This window comes from Triticum dicoccoides, chromosome 4A (assembly GCF_002162155.2).
Source record: "Triticum dicoccoides isolate Atlit2015 ecotype Zavitan chromosome 4A, WEW_v2.0, whole genome shotgun sequence".
Lineage (NCBI taxonomy): Eukaryota > Viridiplantae > Streptophyta > Magnoliopsida > Poales > Poaceae > Triticum > Triticum dicoccoides.
Window position 1 is genome coordinate 209,084,403 of NC_041386.1, and position 17,420 is coordinate 209,101,822.

The window sequence follows — 17,420 nt, forward strand, 5'->3', positions numbered from 1 at the left end:
GAGCCCCTTGCCGCCCTTCTGCACCTCGTCTCCGGCCCTGCCCGTCGAAACCCCGCCTCCCGGTGCGCGCAGCTGCGTCGCGCCCGTCGACTAGCAACGCTCCGGCCGCCTTCGCCGGAGTACCACCAGGGAGCTGGCCCCTGTGCACCAGCGCAGTGACTCCCTCCTATGCTCGCGAGCCTTGCTTCACTGCTGCGCCTCTCCGGCCTCGCTGCCTCCGCAAGGCATCAGTAGCACGTCCACTTTGTCGTTTAGTGCCGCTGCGCCTTCGGTCTGTCACATGTTGAAGGAAACGAGCAGCAGCAAGCCCCATCGAGCTCCTACAACAGTTGTTCGAGTCCTGGACAAAACCTCCCAAGTCGTCGCCTCCTTGCACCATGCAGTGTCACCGTGGACGCATGCACCACTGGATCGGAACCGCGAGCACCAAGTACCACTACAAACCCGAGGAATTCGGATGCATCAAGTTCCTGAGAAGACCCGTTTTTCGTCAAGTTTGACTACCCGTATCATCAAGAACCACTATGGCCAGAGACCTCGGACCCGCCAAGTACCCCTTCGAGCTATCAATACCGCAAGCGCCAAGTTGCACGACGACCCAAGTACCGCGAGAATGTTTGTACCTCTACCGTCGCCTTCGGAATCGTGAAGACCGTCTAGCACCCCTTCGAGATGACGAGACCGACAAGTCCGAAGATGCAAGTACCACTCCGAACCATGTACGACAACCGTCGCCGAAGACCCATGTAACGCAAATGTCAAGTTCAACTACCGTTGCTTGAACCGCTACTTTCCACCACGACCTCATGAACGTCTACTTCCTCCTCGACTCGTGAACCTCTACTTCCACTACGATCCGCGAGTACCACTACTTCCACTATGAACTCGAACCGCCGCAATACCGCACGCTTCAAAGGTATAACCTCGAGGTGACGTTCGTGAACGTATGTTTGCGATGCTTGAGATGCTCGTGTTTTGCACCCTATTCAAATTGTCACTTGTTTCCTTGTCGCCAACTCGTGGAACACCCGGAATCCGGGAGCGCCCCACCATGTTTTGCACGCATCCGCACACTTCTCCTTTGCATCGGTATCTCAATCGAGTTATCGGGAACCAGAATGTTGTCGTGGCACTGTTTTCCGTTATCGTTGCCGTGGCACCCCTTTTGTTTCCTCCATGATGACAAATTCTTCTTAATGCTCTTGTCAACTTTTAATAAAATTGCATAAACTTGCACATGTCATCCGCATCATGTTAACAACATCAAGAATGTTTAATTTGTTGTTTGCATTAATTTGCTAAATGCATATGGGGATTTACCGGATTCGTTATTTGTTATATCCGGCCCCATTTAAATTGTTTAGATGGTGTAGTTTTGTTATGCCTCACCCTCTTGCCATGTTTAACAACATTTAATATTGTTGGCTACATAAACAAGATCGAATCTAAATAACTTGAATGTGGTGTTCCGTCAATATGCAACTCGTTGCATATTGAGCTCCACTTAATTTGTAGGATTGCTTGTGCACTTTGCCATGCCATGCATATTTAAACCGGACATGCATCATACTTGGTTGTGCATCATGCCATGCTTATGTGGTGGTTGTTTACTATGTTGTTTGCTTCTTTCCGGGTTTCCTTTCTCGTGAGCTTCGGTTCCGTTCCGGAGTTGTGAGGATCCGTTCGACTTCATCCGTGTGTCTTCTTCATGACTCGTTCTTCTTCCTTGCGGGATCTCAGGCAAGATGACCATACCCTCGAAATCACTTCTATCTTTGCTTGCTAGTTGCTCGCTCTTTTGCTATGCCTATGTTGCGATACCTACCACTTGCTTATCATGCCTCCTATATTGTTGAACCAAGCCTCTAACCCACCTTGTCTTAGCAAACCATTGTTTGGCTATGTTACCGCTTTGCTCAGCCCCTCTTATAGCGTTGTTAGTTGCAGGTGAAGATTGAAGTTTGTCCCTTGTTGGAACATGGAGATGTTGTTCCTTGTTGGAACATGTTTACTTGTTGGGATATCACTATATATCTTATTTAATTAGTGCATCTATATACTTGGTAAATGGTGGAAGGCTCGGCCTTATGCCTGGTGTTTTGTTCCACTCTTGCCACCCTAGTTTCCGTCATATCGGTGTTATGTTCCCGGATTTTGCGTTCCTTACGCGGTTGGGTTATAATGGGAACCCATTGACAGTTCGCTTTGAATAAAACTCCTCCAGCAAGGCCCAACCTTGGTTTTAACATTTGCCACCTAGCCTTTTTCCCTTGGGAGTCGCACATCCCGAGGGTCATCTTATTTTAACCCCCCCCCCCGGGGGCCAGTGCTTGTCTAAGTGTTGGTCCAAACTAGAGCCACTTGCGGCGCCACCTCGGGGAAACTTGAGGGCTGGTTTTAGCTGTACGTAGTGTTCATCCGGTGTTGCCCTGAGAACGAGATATGTGCAGCTCCTATCAGGATGTCGGCGCATCGGGCGGTCTTGCTGGACTTGTTTTACCATTGTCGAGGATGTCTTGTTGTACCGGGATACCGCGTCTGATCGGAATGTCTCGGGAGGAGGTCTATTCCTTCGTTGACCGTGAGAGCTTGTCATGGGCTAAGTTGGGACACCCCTGCAGGGATTTGAACTTTCGAAAGCCATGCCCGCGGTTATGGGCAGATGGGAATTTGTTAATGTCCGATTGTAGATAACTTGAACCTTAACTTATTTAAAATGCATCAACCACGTGTGTAACCGTGATGGTCTCCTTCCGGCGGAGTCCGGGAAGTGAAAACGGTGTTGGAGTTATGTTTGACGTAGGTTGTTCTAGGGTCACTTCTTGATCATAGTTTATCGATCGTGCTTTGCCTTCTCTTCTCGCTCTCTTTTGCGTATGTTAGCCACCATACATGCTAGTCGCTTGCTGCAGCTCCACCTCATACCTTTACCTTTCCCATAGGCTTAAATAGTCTTGATCGCGAGGGTGCGAGATTGCTGAGTCCCCGTGGCTCACAGATACTTCCAAAACCAGCTTGCAGGTGCCGATGAGTCCGTGCAGATGACGCAACCAAGCTCAGGAGGAGCTCGATGAAGATCTTTCCTTTGTGTTGTTTCGTTCTAGTTGGTCAGTGGTGGAGCCCAGTTGGGGTCGATCGGGGACCTTGTCGCATTTGGGGTTCTTCTTTTATTTTGGTTCCGTAGTCGGACCTTGAGTGTATTTGGATGATGTAATGCTTTATTCATGTAATTGTGTGAAGTGGTGATTGTAAGCCAACTATGTATCTTTCCCTTATGTATTACATGGGTTGTGTGAAGATTACCTCACTTGCGACATTGATTTCAATGCGGTTATGCCTCTAAGTCGTGCTTCGACACGTGGGAGATATAGCCGCATCGAGGGCGTTACACCATAAGCTAGCAAAGCTCCTGCGTTGGCACGCGGATAGGGAGGAAAAGAAGCGAGAAGATGATGGAAATGATCCGGAGATAAATAAAAGAGACAAGATGTTGAGTCACCCTAAGGATGCAAGCCAGTGGCAAGCGTTGAAATTCGAACACCCGTAATTTGGGGACGATCCAAGGAACATCGTGTTGGGCGCGAGCACCGATGGAGTCAATCCGTTTGGCAGCCAGAGAAGCACACATAGCACCTAGCCTATGTTTGTGTGGATGTACAACCTTCCCCCCTGGTTGTGCTTGAAGAGGAAGTACATTCACATGATTATCCTAATTGAAGGGCCGAAACAACCAGGGAACAACATCAATCTGTATCTGGGGCTGCTGAAAGAGGAGCTAGACACGCTGTGGAAAATGCGAGCCAATATGTGGGATGCCGCAGAGAAAGAATATTTCCCTATGAGAGCCACACTGCTCGCGATGGTGCATGACTATATCGGTTACGGATATATCGCGGGGCAGGAGGTCCATGAATTTTCTGGATGCGTCAGGTGCATGGATGACACAATGTATCGCCAACTAGATAGAGATCCCGATTCTATGAAAACCATGTTCATGGGACATCGAAGGTGGCTTCGCGACGATGACTCATGGAGAAAACGCAAGGATTTGTTCGATGGTGAAAGCGAACCCCGAAGACGCCCGCGTACGAGGAGGGGCGAGGAAATAGACGAGCTATTGAAAAATTGGAAAGATTGCCCACTGCCGGGAAAGAAGCAAAAGGAACTAGAGCCAGGAAAGAAGCGAAAGGCGCTAGAGCCGCTGCTGAAGGTATGGAAAATGAGGTCTGTTTTCTGGGACTTGCTGTACTGGAAGATCCTCCATGTGCCTCACAGCCTTGATGTCAGGCATATCACAAAGAACGTGTGCGAGAGTCTGCTTGGCACCCTGCTCAATATGCCAAAGAGGACCAAAGATGGGCCGAAAGCAAGGGCAGACTTGAAATCAATGGGCATCAGGGTGGAGCTTTATGCTAATGATGATGATGATGAGGCGAAGCAGGACACAGAAAGTCGTCGAAAAGGCAAAAAGGCCAAGAAGATCGGAAATGACTACCCTCCCGCGTGCTTCACTCTAAGTCAGGAGGAGATCGAGCAGTTTTTCACCTACCTCGTAGGAGTAAAACTTCCTTACGGTTACACGGGGGAAGATAAGCAGATACCTAGACTCAGCGAAGCAGAAGTTCAGCGGGATGAAGTTTCACGACTCTCACGTGCTGATGACGTAGATACTTCCAGTTGCAATCCGTGGGATGATGGATGCGCACGTCCGTGAAACGCTATTTGGCCTATGCAACTTTTTCAACGTCATCTCTCGGAAGTTAGTTGGCGTGAGGCAACTCAGAAGTCTATAGGAAGAGATCGTGGTGATACTATGCGAGCTTGAGATGTACTTCCCGCCCGCATTCTTCGATGTTATGGTACATCTACTGGTCCATATCATGGAGGATATCATCCAACTCGGGTCGATGTTCCTGCACAGCATGATGCCGTTTGAAAGGATGAATGGTGTCATCAAAGGATACATTCGCAACATGTCACGTCCAGAGGGAAGCATAGCCTGGGGCTTTCTGACCGAAGAGTGCATCTCCTACTGCATGAATTATCTAGGCATTGAGAAGCCCGTTGGTCTTCCCGTCAATAGGCACCTCGGTAGGCACGCTGGATGGGGTCACCGCGATGGTCGACACGAAATGCATGTCGACTTCGAGGGTTGACTCGCCGAATTTTAAAGAGAAAACCTAGTCGTGCTACAACACATAGACGTGGTCGATTCTTGGCGCTTGAGCTTGAGCTTGTTCTGGTAAGGAATACACCCCCGCGTAATTAGCTCCATATGGTTGCATTCTAATTAATGAAGCCAATTTTCTAAATGGTTCACGTTCCTTTCGCAGGAAACTGAAAGCAGTAGCGCGGGGTCGTCTCAGAGCTCCCCTTGGGACACCACTTTAAATAGGGCGTTGAATGTAATGAAACACAAGGATAAGCTCAGTAAGCCGACGTCAGCTGGTCGTGTGGCCAGCAAAGGCTTGTCCACGAAATAGTCGGAATACTATACTGCTGGGCGAAAGGAGAGAAAGAATAGCTCGGAAAGCTAGGAGCGCGAGGTTCAAGAACTCAAGGCACAAGTGGCACGGATTCCGGAGATAGTCGAAGAGAAAGTGCGAGACCAACTTGGATTGCGGGCGGCGATCATCGCCATTATGCCTACCTTTCTTGAGGGGCTGCTTGCATGGATTGCGGGCGGCCAACAGGGGCCGCCCCCGATTCCTAGCTTCACGGGCACCAACTTGCACAACGCGCTGGCGGCGCCATTGGTGTCTCCGATGGAGGCGGCATTGGTGTCTCCGGCGTCGGTGCCAACATTGGAGCTTAATTCACCTGTGTGTGGGAAGAATACGCTGCCCGGCACCTCGGCAGCAAGCGGCCCTTCCATCACTTGCACGCCCACCGTTGGCGGTGCCTCGACATTAGCCGAGCTCGATGCCATCATGGTAACTAAGCCTCTCGGCCGATGACTTCCTCTCCTTTCCTTTGACTGGGCATCCCTGATGCCCTACATGTTTTCGCAGGGTGCCGCCGACGTTCCATGCACTCTCCTGCACTTCTTGAATGGCGAGTTGATCGATGTCGCCAAGGCCAGAATCGTTCAACCGGGCAACCGCCTGTTCCATGGTAATCCGATGCCACCCAACGTGTATAGGGTTCAACTGGTTCGGGTGCTGCGGGGCTGCGATGACTTGTTACCTCTGTATCGACCCCTTGGGGCCGACGAAGATGATGTGATGACCCTCAGCGCCTGCATAGGCTGGTCCATGCTTTGGCCGAAGAGCCAGATTCGTTTGGGGGCGGGGGACACCACCCACAGACAATACGCCAGTCGTGTCGGTGCCAAGCAATGGCAAGACCGCCGCAACACTACCGGACGACGACGACGAACATATGGCCGATCCAGACATGCATATGGCACAGGATCCAGACGACGACAATGACGATACATTTAACAGGGTCGATAAGTACTTCAATGAACATGGGTACGGTGATGAATTCTTGGGGCCTCCTTCTCAAGAACCCAACCCTGCAAAAGACGATCGCGATCTAGCTGGTACCGCGGAGAAACCCAATTGCAACAGGCGTCGTCTGGCATTACGTTCTCAGGAGATGCTTCCAGCTGCCGCCTTCACCGAGCCTCAGATAGCCGAGGTGCGAAATATTATCAGCCCCAACACACTCAAAAGGGTGGTCTCTGAGCAGAACTCGATCCCATTACATCAGAAGAAGAAGGGATGGAAAAGAAAGAATAACAAGGGTGCGAGCCAGCCGGCACCGAGTACGATCCGTGCTCAGGACGGGCCACCTTCATCTAAGGATATCTCGAGGAGGGTGCATGTGGCGGGTAGGCCGATGCTACCGACTAATCTTCTCAATGCTGCAACCGGTGCTATGCGGAGTCTGCATGACAGTGTTCTTTCTTTGGAGAATGATGTGGCATACTCGGTTTTCGTGGCCAAGGTGCTAGAGGGCAAGGGATGTGTCGATAGCGCCATCGAGGGTATGATCGTCCTGCGGTTTGATGAAATTTTCGCTATGTTTAACCTTCATCCGCTGCACTACACCTTCATTCAACTATTTTCGCTAAGTATGGAGATACGGATCATTAGAGACAAGACCCCGGACAACGTGATAGTCGACCCATTCTACATGCGTGCCAAGCTCTTGGGCAGCGCTGGGGACCAGCAAGTCGCAAGTTCATACCTCGAAGGCGTCATTCTGGCGAACCTAGATAAGGATAACTTCCTCGTGCCTTACTTTCCCAAGTAAGTCATCCCCTCACCTCCCTGTAACATATGATTTCTTAGATTTCGATCGTTATTTTTTCTCTAACATTCCGTGTTTTGTGCAGTGACACACGTTGCACACGCATCCTCTTAAGCCCGAACTATTCCATTGCCACGTATTTCGACTCGGACCGTCAGTCGAATAAAGACTACACAAATATAAAGAAAGTTCTTGATGATGTTTCCCCGGCTATGCCAAATCTGGAGGCACCTTCAGGAGGCCAATTTTTAAGTACGGCAAGCACGTGTTCACCCACGTAAAGACGTTCCCCTGCGTCAAGCAGCCGCCTGGCGGTCACAAGGATTCCTACTACGCCCTCCATCACATGCGGGCGATCGTACGGGACCATAATCACCTACTGCTACCAAATAGTCTCAAAGATTGGGCCGCACGCTTATCGGCAATCCAGGACGCGAACCTCAGACAAGAATTCTTTCGCATCCAGTCGGAGTTTGTGGAAATCATCCATCAAGATGTCCTTCGTACCTCGGGGCAGTTCTACCTCAGATATCAACCGTCCAACAGTGAAAATAGAAACAACGCTACAAATGCAGGCTGACAACGATCGCGATTTCATGACCATCATGAAAGATGGTGGCTTCATCCACGCTCCGGTCCCTGAGTCGAGTCGAAAGTAGTGATGCTATGTAGTTCTGAAATATCAATTAGCTCATGTTGTAATTAAAATTTAATGAACTTGTATGTCTATTTGGTTTGGACAGTCGTTTAACTTATATGTAATCGATGCTATTTATTAGTAGGACCATGAATCGTGCTATTGATGTGTTGATTTTCTCTCCCGATCCTTTTGTTGCATACTTATCTATTGCTTATGTATTTTCTATGAATTTCTACTAATGTTTTGTTTGTCTAGTGCATAGAGATGCCGTCGTATGTCGTGTACAAGGGTAAGGTTCCCGGAGTCTACGACGACTGGGAGGAGTGTCGGAGACAGGTTCACCATTTCAGAGGTAACAGTTACAAAGGGTACACCACTAGGGAGGAGGCGGAAGCTAGATACGCGCGCTATCTAGTGGGAGAGAGGAGGGAGTGGAGGAGGAACCGGATGAAGACTAGTTTCATCGCGATGATGCTCATCGTGATGACCGCAGTTCTCTTCTATGTGATGGTAGTTTAGATGATCGATATCGACTTGTAATGTGAAGACAAACTGCTACTCGCGGTTTCGGGACTTGTAATGTTCTAACTTTGTTTGGTCTTTTGAATTCGGAGACTAATATGATGAATTGTATTCGGAGAGTAATCTTCTATTGTATTCGATAAATCTGTTGTTTATATGATGTGCTGTCTATATTCTGTGCAGAAATATATTTTATAACCTGTGCAAATATCATAAAAGAAAAAAAATTCCTAATATTCATACTAGTGGCGCACCATACTGCACTTTAGTGGCGCACTGCAATAAACATACTAGTGGCGCATTATCTAGAAGTGCGCCATTAGTAACCCAGAGCACAAGGTAAATATGGCCCCTAGGAGGCATAGTAATGGCACACTAGGGGACATATTAATGGCGCACTGCCAGGTGCGCCACTATTATCTGGGATACTAGTGGCGCACCAGGGGTGCGCCATTAGGACTTGTTACTAGTGGCGTGTTAATAGTGGCGCACCTGTAGTGCGCCATTAATGGCCAAAACAGGTGCGCCACTAATTAGCCGTTTCCTAGTAGTGTTACTTTATGCAGGTCTGCACTCTTCTAATGCTGCAAGACCGCTTAAGATGCTGAAGATGATAGTCCTCGATAGGACTAGGCTCTCCCCTCTATTCTGGTGTTTCTGCAGGCTAGTCCACATATACAGCCTTCCTATGATAATGTTGCATATGTAGTGTAGAACCTTGCTTGCTGACTACTTGGGATGAGTACTCACGTTTTCTTTGCTTTCTTTTCCCCCCTATTCCGTTTGATGCAACCGGATGATGGAGCCGCTGAGACCGCTGCCCCTGCCGACGACTACTACTAGCCCGCGGGTGCTTACTGCTACGTGACGGACGCCGATGACCAGGAGTAGTTAGGAGGCTCCCAGGCAGGAGGCCTTGCCTTTCCAATCGATGTTGCTTTTGTGCTAGCCTTCTTAAGGCAAACTTGTTTAACTCATGTATGTACTCAGGTAATGTTGCTTTCGCTGACTCGTTTGTTTTCGAGCTTATGTATTCGAGCCCTCGAGGCCCCTGGCTTATAAAATAAAGCTTGTGTTATTTTAAATAGTGTCTAGAGTTGTGTTGTGATATCTTCCCATGAGTCCTTGATCTTGATCATACACATTTGCGTGCATGATTAGTGTACGATTGAATCAGGGGGGTCACATTTTTATACATTAACTGAGTCTTCTGTGCAGAATTCAAACTTGAACTATAGGCACTTGCTGTAATGCATATAAATTAGTTGAAAAATCAAATCCCTATCCTTGGTTGCCTGCTTAGGTCCCATGCAAGAAACGGGAATGAATGCCAAACACCCTGCCACCGTCACTTGGCCGCAAACATTGAAATGCCTGGTTTTTAAATTCTAGTAAATCCAAAACTTGTCTGAAATTCATGAAAGTTGGCATGCTATCAGGGAGCGGCATCAACATGCTGTGGTAAATTTCTTTTCCCATTTTGGGCAGGTTTGGGTATATGCTTCACACTAACCAGAGCTTCTCACAACAAGCATGATGGTTTTGGTAGGGAACGTGCCACCTTCGGGGATGAAACGATATCCATTGCCTCTTACTGCTTCCAATTTTTTTTCTCGTGTCAACATAGAACAACAGGAGTGTTGTGTCAATTTTTGTGATTTTTTGGGGCCCGTTTCAACATTTTATGCATTAACTGAGTTTTCAATGCATTTATGTGCATAATTCAAATTTGAACTACATGCACATGCTCCAGTGCATATAAATTTGTTGAAAAATCAAATTTGAGTCCTTGGGTGCATGCTTAGGTGCATGCAAGAAATGGGAATGAATTTCAAACACCAGGGCACTGTTGATTGCCGGCAAAACATTGAGATGCCTGGTTTTTAAATTCTTGTAAATCCATAACTAGTTTGAAATTCATGAAACTTCGCATGCTATCATGGAGCAGCATCAACATACCGTGGTAAATTTTTTTGTCCCATTTGGGGCAGGTTTGGGTATATGCTTCTCACAAACCAGAGCTTCTCACAACAAGCATGATGCTTTCGGTAGGGAACATCCCACCTTTGGGGACAAAATGATATCCATTGCCTCTTATTACTTTCAAATTTCTTCTCGTGTCAACATAGAACAACAGGAGTGTTGTGTCAATTTTTGTGGTTTTTCAGGTTCGTTTGGAAATTTTTATGCACTAACTGAGTTTTCAATGCATTAATGTGCACAATTCAAATTTGAACTACATGCACATGCTCCTGTGCATATAAATTGGTTGAAAAATCTAATCTGTGTCCTTGGGTGTATCCTTATGTCCCATGCAAGAAATGGGAATGAATTTCAAACACCAGGGCACCCATGATTGCTGGCAAAATGTTGAGATACTTTATTTTTAAATTCTAGTAAATCCAAAACTCGTCTGAAATTCATGAAACTTGGCATGCTATCATGGAGCGGCATCAAAATGTCGTGGTAACATTTTTGTCTCATTTGGGGCAGGTTTGGGTATATGCTTCTCACAAACCAGAGCTTCTCACAACAAGCATGGTGGTTTCGATAGGGAACTTCCCACCTTTGGGGACGAAATGATATCCATTGCCTCTTATTGCTTTCAAATTTTTTCTCGTGTCAACATAGAACAACAGGAGTGTTGTGTCAATTTTTGTGATTTTTAGGGGTTTATTTGGACATTTTTATGTATTAACTGAGTTTTCAATGCATTTATGTGCATAATTCAAATTTGAACTACATGCACATGCTCCAATGCATTTAATTTGGTTGAAAAATCAAATCTGTGTCCTTGGGTGCATGCTTAGGTCACATGCAAGAAATGGGAATGAATTTCAAACACCAGGGAACCGTTAATTGCCGGCAAAACATTGAGATACTTTATTTTTAAATTCTAGTAACTCCAAAACTCATCTGACATTCATGAAACTTCACATTCTATCATGGAATGGCACCCGACATGCTGTGGTATTTTTAAATTCTAGTAAATCCAAAACTATCCTGAAATTCATGAAACTTGGCATGCTTTCATGGAGTGGCATCAACATGCTGTCGTAAAAAATTTGTCCCATTTGGGGCAGCTTTGGGTATATGCTTCTCACAAATGAGAGCTTCTCACAACAATCATGATGGTTTCGGTTGGGAACGTCCTACCTTTGGGGACGAAACGATATCAGTTGCCTCTTATTGTTTCCAAAAAATTCCTCGTGTCAACATAGAACAACAGGAGTGTTGTGTCAATTTTTGTGATTTTTCAGGGTTCGTTTCAACATGTTTATGCATTAATTGAGTTTTTAATGAATTTGTGTGCATAATTAAAATTCAAACTACATGCACATGCTCTAGTGCATATAAAATTGTTGAAAAATCAAATTTGAGTCCTTGGGTGCATGCTAAGGTCCATGCAAGAAATGGGAATGAATTTCAAACACCAGGGCACTGTTGATTGACGACAAAACATTGAGATGCCTGGTTTTTAAATTCTAGTAAATCCAAAACTAGTCTGAAATTCATGAAACTTGGCATGCTATCATGGAGCAGCATCAACATGCCGTGGTCAACTTTTTGTCCCATTTGGGGCAGGTTTGGGTATATGCTTCTCACAAACCAGAGCTTCTCACAACAAGCATGATGGTTCTGGTAGGGAACGTCCCACCTTTGGGGACGAAACGATACCCATTGCCTCTTATTGCTTTCATATTTTTTCTCGTGTCAACATAGAACAACATGAGTGTTGTGTCAATTTCTGTGATTTTTCGGGGTTTGTTTGGACATTTTTTTGCATTAACTAAATTTTCAATGCATTAATGTGCATAATTAAAATTTGAACTACATGCACATGCTCCAGTGCATATAAATTGGTTGAAAAATCAAATATGTGTCAATTGTGTGCATGCGTAGGTCCCATACAAGAAATTGGAATGAATTTCAAACACCACGGCACCGTTGATTACCGGAAAAAGGTTGATATACTTCATTATTAATTTCTAGTAAATCCAAAAGTCGTCTGAAATTCATGAAACTTGGCATGCTATCATGGAGCGGCATCAACATGCCATCGTAATTTTTTTGTCCCATTTGGGTTAGGTTTGGGTATATGCTTCTCACAAACCAGAGCTTCTCACAACAATCATGATGGTTTCGGTTGGGAACGTCCTACCTTTGGGGACGAAACGATATACGTTCCCTCTTATTGCTTCCACAAATTTTCTCGTGTCAATTTTTGTGATTTTTCAGGGTTCGTTTGGACATTTTTATGGATTAACTGAGTTTTCAATGCATTTATGTGCATAATTCAAATTTGAACTACATGCACATGCTCCAGTGCATATAAATTTGTTGAAAAATCAAATTTGAGTCCTTGGGTGCATGCTTAGGTGCATGCAAGAAATGGGAATGAATTTCAAACACCAGGGCACTGTTGATTGCCGGCAAAACATTGAGATGCCTGGTTTTTAAATTCTAGTATATCCATAACTAGTCTGAAATTCATGAAACTTGGCATGCTATCATGGAGCAGCATCAACATACCGTGTAAATTTTTTTGTCCCATTTGGGGCAGGTTTGGGTATATGCTTCTCACAAACCAAAGCTTCTCACAACAAGCATGATAGTTTCGGTAGGGAACATCCCACCTTTGGGGACAAAATGATATCCATTGCCTCTTATTACTTTCAAATTTCTTCTCGTGTCAACATAGAACAACAGGAGTGTTGTGTCAATTTTTGTGGTTTTTCAGGGTTCGTTTGGAAATTTTTATGCACTAACTGAGTTTTCATGCATTAATGTGCACAATTCAAATTTGAACTACATGCACATGCTCCTGTGCATATAAATTGGTTGAAAAATCTAATCTGTGTCCTTGGGTGTATCCTTATGTCCCATGCAAGAAATGGGAATGAATTTCAAACACCAGGGCACCCATGATTGCCGGCAAAATGTTGAGATACTTTATTTTTAAATTCTAGTAAATCCAAAACTCGTCTGAAATTCATGAAACTTGGCATGCTATTATGGAGCGGGATCAACATGTCGTGGTAACATTTTTGTCTCATTTGGGGCAGGTTTGGGTATATGCTTCTCACAAACCAGAGCTTCTCACAACAAGCATCGTGGTTTTGATAGGGAACTTCCCACCTTTGGGGACGAAATGATATCCATTGCCTCTTATTGCTTTCAAATTTTTTCTCGTGTCAACATAGAACAACAGGAGTGTTGTGTCAATTTTTGTGATTTTTAGGGGTTTATTTGGACATTTTTATGTATTAACTGAGTTTTCAATGCATTTATGTGCATAATTCAAATTTGAACTACATGCACATGCTCCAATGCATTTAATTTGGTTGAAAAATCAAATCTGTGTCCTTGGGTGCATCCTTAGGTGCCATGCAAGAAATGGGAATGAATTTCAAACACCAGGGAACCGTTAGTTGCCGGCAAAACATTGAGATACTTTATTTTTAAATTCTAGTAACTCCAAAACACATCTGACATTCATGAAACTTCACATTCTATCATGGAATGGCACCCGACATGCTGTGGTATTTTTAAATTCTAGTAAATCCAAAACTATCCTGAAATTCATGAAACTTGGCATGCTTTCATGGAGTGGCATCAACATGCTGTCGTAAAAATTGTGTCCCATTTGGGGCAGGTTTGGGTATATGCTTCTCACAAACGAGAGCTTCTCACAACAATCATGATGGTTTCGGTTGGGAACGTCCTACCTTTGGGGACGAAACGATATCAGTTGCCTCTTATTGTTTCCAAAAAATTCCTCGTGTCAACATAGAACAACAGGAGTGTTGTGTCAATTTTTGTGATTTTTCAGGGTTCGTTTCAACATGTTTATGCATTAATTGAGTTTTTAATGAATTTGTGTGCATAATTAAAATTCAAACTACATGCACATGCTCCAGTGCATATAAATTGGTTGAAAAATCAAATTTGAGTCCTTGGGTGCATGCTAAGGTCCATGCAAGAAATGGGAATGAATTTCAAACACCAGGGCACTGTTGATTGACGACAAAACATTAGGATGCCTGGTTTTTAAATTCTAGTAAATCCAAAACTAGTCTGAAATTCATGAAACTTGGCATGCTATCATGGAGCAGCATCAGCATACCGTGGTAAATTTTTTTGTCCCATTTGGGGCAGGTTTGGTTATATGCTTCTCACAAACCAGAGCTTCTCACAACAAGCATGATGGTTTCGGTAGGGAACATCCCACCTTTGGGGATAAAATGATATCCGTTGCCTCTTATTACTTTCAAATTTCTTCTCGTGTCAACATAGAACAACAGGAGTGTTGTGTCAATTTTTGTGGTTTTTCAGGGTTCGTTTGGAAATTTTTATGCACTAACTGAGTTTTCAATGCATTAATGTGCACAATTCAAATTTGAACTACATGCACATGCTCCTGTGCATATAAATTGGTTGAAAAATCTAATCTGTGTCCTTGGGTGTATCCTTATGTCCCATGCAAGAAATGGGAATGAATTTCAAACACCAGGGCACCCATGATTGCCGGCAAAATGTTGAGATACTTTATTTTTAAATTCTAGTAAATCCAAAACTCGTCTGAAATTCATGAAACTTGGCATGCTATCATGGAGCGGCATCAACATGTCGTGGTAACATTTTTGTCCCATTTGGGGCAGGTTTGGGTATATGCTTCTCATAAACGAGAGCTTCTCACAACAATCATGATGGTTTCGGTTGGGAACGTCCTACCTTTGGGGACGAAACGATATCCGTTCCCTCTTATTGCTTCCACAAATTTTCCCGTGTCAATTTTTGTGATTTTTCATTGTTCGTTTGGAAATTTTTATGCATTAACTGAGTTTTTAATGCATTTATGTGCATAATTCAAATTTGAACTACATGCACATGCTCCAGTGCATATAAATTTGTTGAAAAATCAAATTTGAGTCCTTGGGTGCATGCTTAGGTGCATGCAAGAAATGGGAATGAATTTCAAACACCAGGGCACTGTTGATTGACGGCAAAACATTGAGATGCCTGGTTTTTAAATTCTAGTAAATCCATAACTAGTCTGAAATTCATGAAACTTGGCATGCTATCATGGAGCACCATCAACATGCTCTGGTCAACTTTTTGTCCCATTTGGGGCAGGTTTGGGTATATGCTTCTCACAAACCAGAGCTTCTCACAACAAGCATGATGGTTCTGGTAGGGAACGTCCCACCTTTGGGGACGAAACGATATCCATTGCCTCTTATTGCTTTCAAATTTTTTCTCGTGTCAACATAGAACAACATGAGTGTTGTGTCAATTTCTGTGATTTTTCGGGGTTTGTTTGGACATTTTTTTGCATTAACTAAATTTTCAATGCATTAATGTGCATAATTAAAATTTGAACTACATGCACATGCTCCAGTGCATATAAATTGGTTGAAAATCAAATATGTGTCATTGTGTGCATGCTTAGGTCCCATACAAGAAATTGGAATGAATTTCAAACACCACGGCACCGTTGATTACCGGCAAAGGTTGATATACTTCATTATTAATTTCTAGTAAATCCAAAAGTCGTCTGAAATTCATGAAACTTGGCATGCTATCATGGAGCGGCATCAACATGTCATCGTAATTTTTTTGTCCCATTTGGGGCAGGTTTGGGTATATGCTTCTCACAAACCAGAGCTTCTCACAACAATCATGATGGTTTAGGTTGGGAACGTCCAACCTTTGGGGACGAAACGATATCCGTTCCCTCTTATTGCTTCCACAAATTTTCTCGTGTCAATTTTTGTGATTTTTCACGGTTCGTTTGGACATTTTTATGCATTAACTGAGTTTTTAATGCATTTATGTGCATAATTCAAATTTGAACTACATGCACATGCTCCAGTGCATATAAATTTGTTGAAAAATCAAACTTGAGTCCTTGGGTGCATGCTTAGGTGCATGCAAGAAATGGGAATGAATTTCAAACACCAGGGCAGTGTTGATTCACGGCAAAACATTGAGATGCCTGGTTTTTAAATTCTAGTAAATCCATAACTAGTCTGAAATTCATGAAACTTGGCATGCTATCATGGAGCAGCATCAACATACCGTGGTAAATTTTTTTGTCCCATTTGGGGCAGGTTTGGGTATATGCTTCTCGCAAACCAGAGCTTCTCACAACAAGCATGATGGTTTCGGTAGGGAACATCCCACCTTTGGGGACAAAATGATATCCATTGCCTCTTATTACTTTCAAATTTCTTCTCGTGTCAACATAGAACAATAGGAGTGTTGTGTCAATTTTTGTGGTTTTTCAGGGTTCGTTTGGAAATTTTTATGCACTAACTGAGTTTTCAATGCATTAATGTGCACAATTCAAATTTGAAATACATGCACATGCTCCTGTGCATATAAATTGGTTGAAAAATCTAATCTGTGTCCTTGGGTGTATCCTTATGTCCCATGCAAGAAATGGGAATGAATTTCAAACACCAGGGCACCCATGATTGCCGGCAAAATGTTGAGATACTTTATTTTTAAATTCTAGTAAATCCAAAACTCGTCTGAAATTCATGAAACTTGGCATGCTATCATGGAGCGGCATCAACATGTTGTGGTAACATTTATGTCTCATTTGGGGCAGGTTTTGGTATATGCTTCTCACAAACCAGAGCTTCTCACAACAAGCATGGTGGTTTTGATAGGGAACTTCCCACCTTTGGGGACGAAATGATATCCATTGCCTCTTATTGCTTTCAAATTTTTTCTCGTGTCAACATAGAACAACAGGAGTGTTGTGTCAATTTTTGTGATTTTTAGGGGTTTATTTGGACATTTTTATGTATTAACTGAGTTTTCAATGCATTTATGTGCATATTTCAAATTTGAACTACATGCACATGCTCCAATGCATTTAATTTGGTTGAAAAATCAAATCTGTGTCCTTGGGTGCATGCTTAGGTCCCATGCAAGAAATGGGAATGAATTTCAAACACCAGGGAACCGTTAATTGTCGGCAAAACATTGA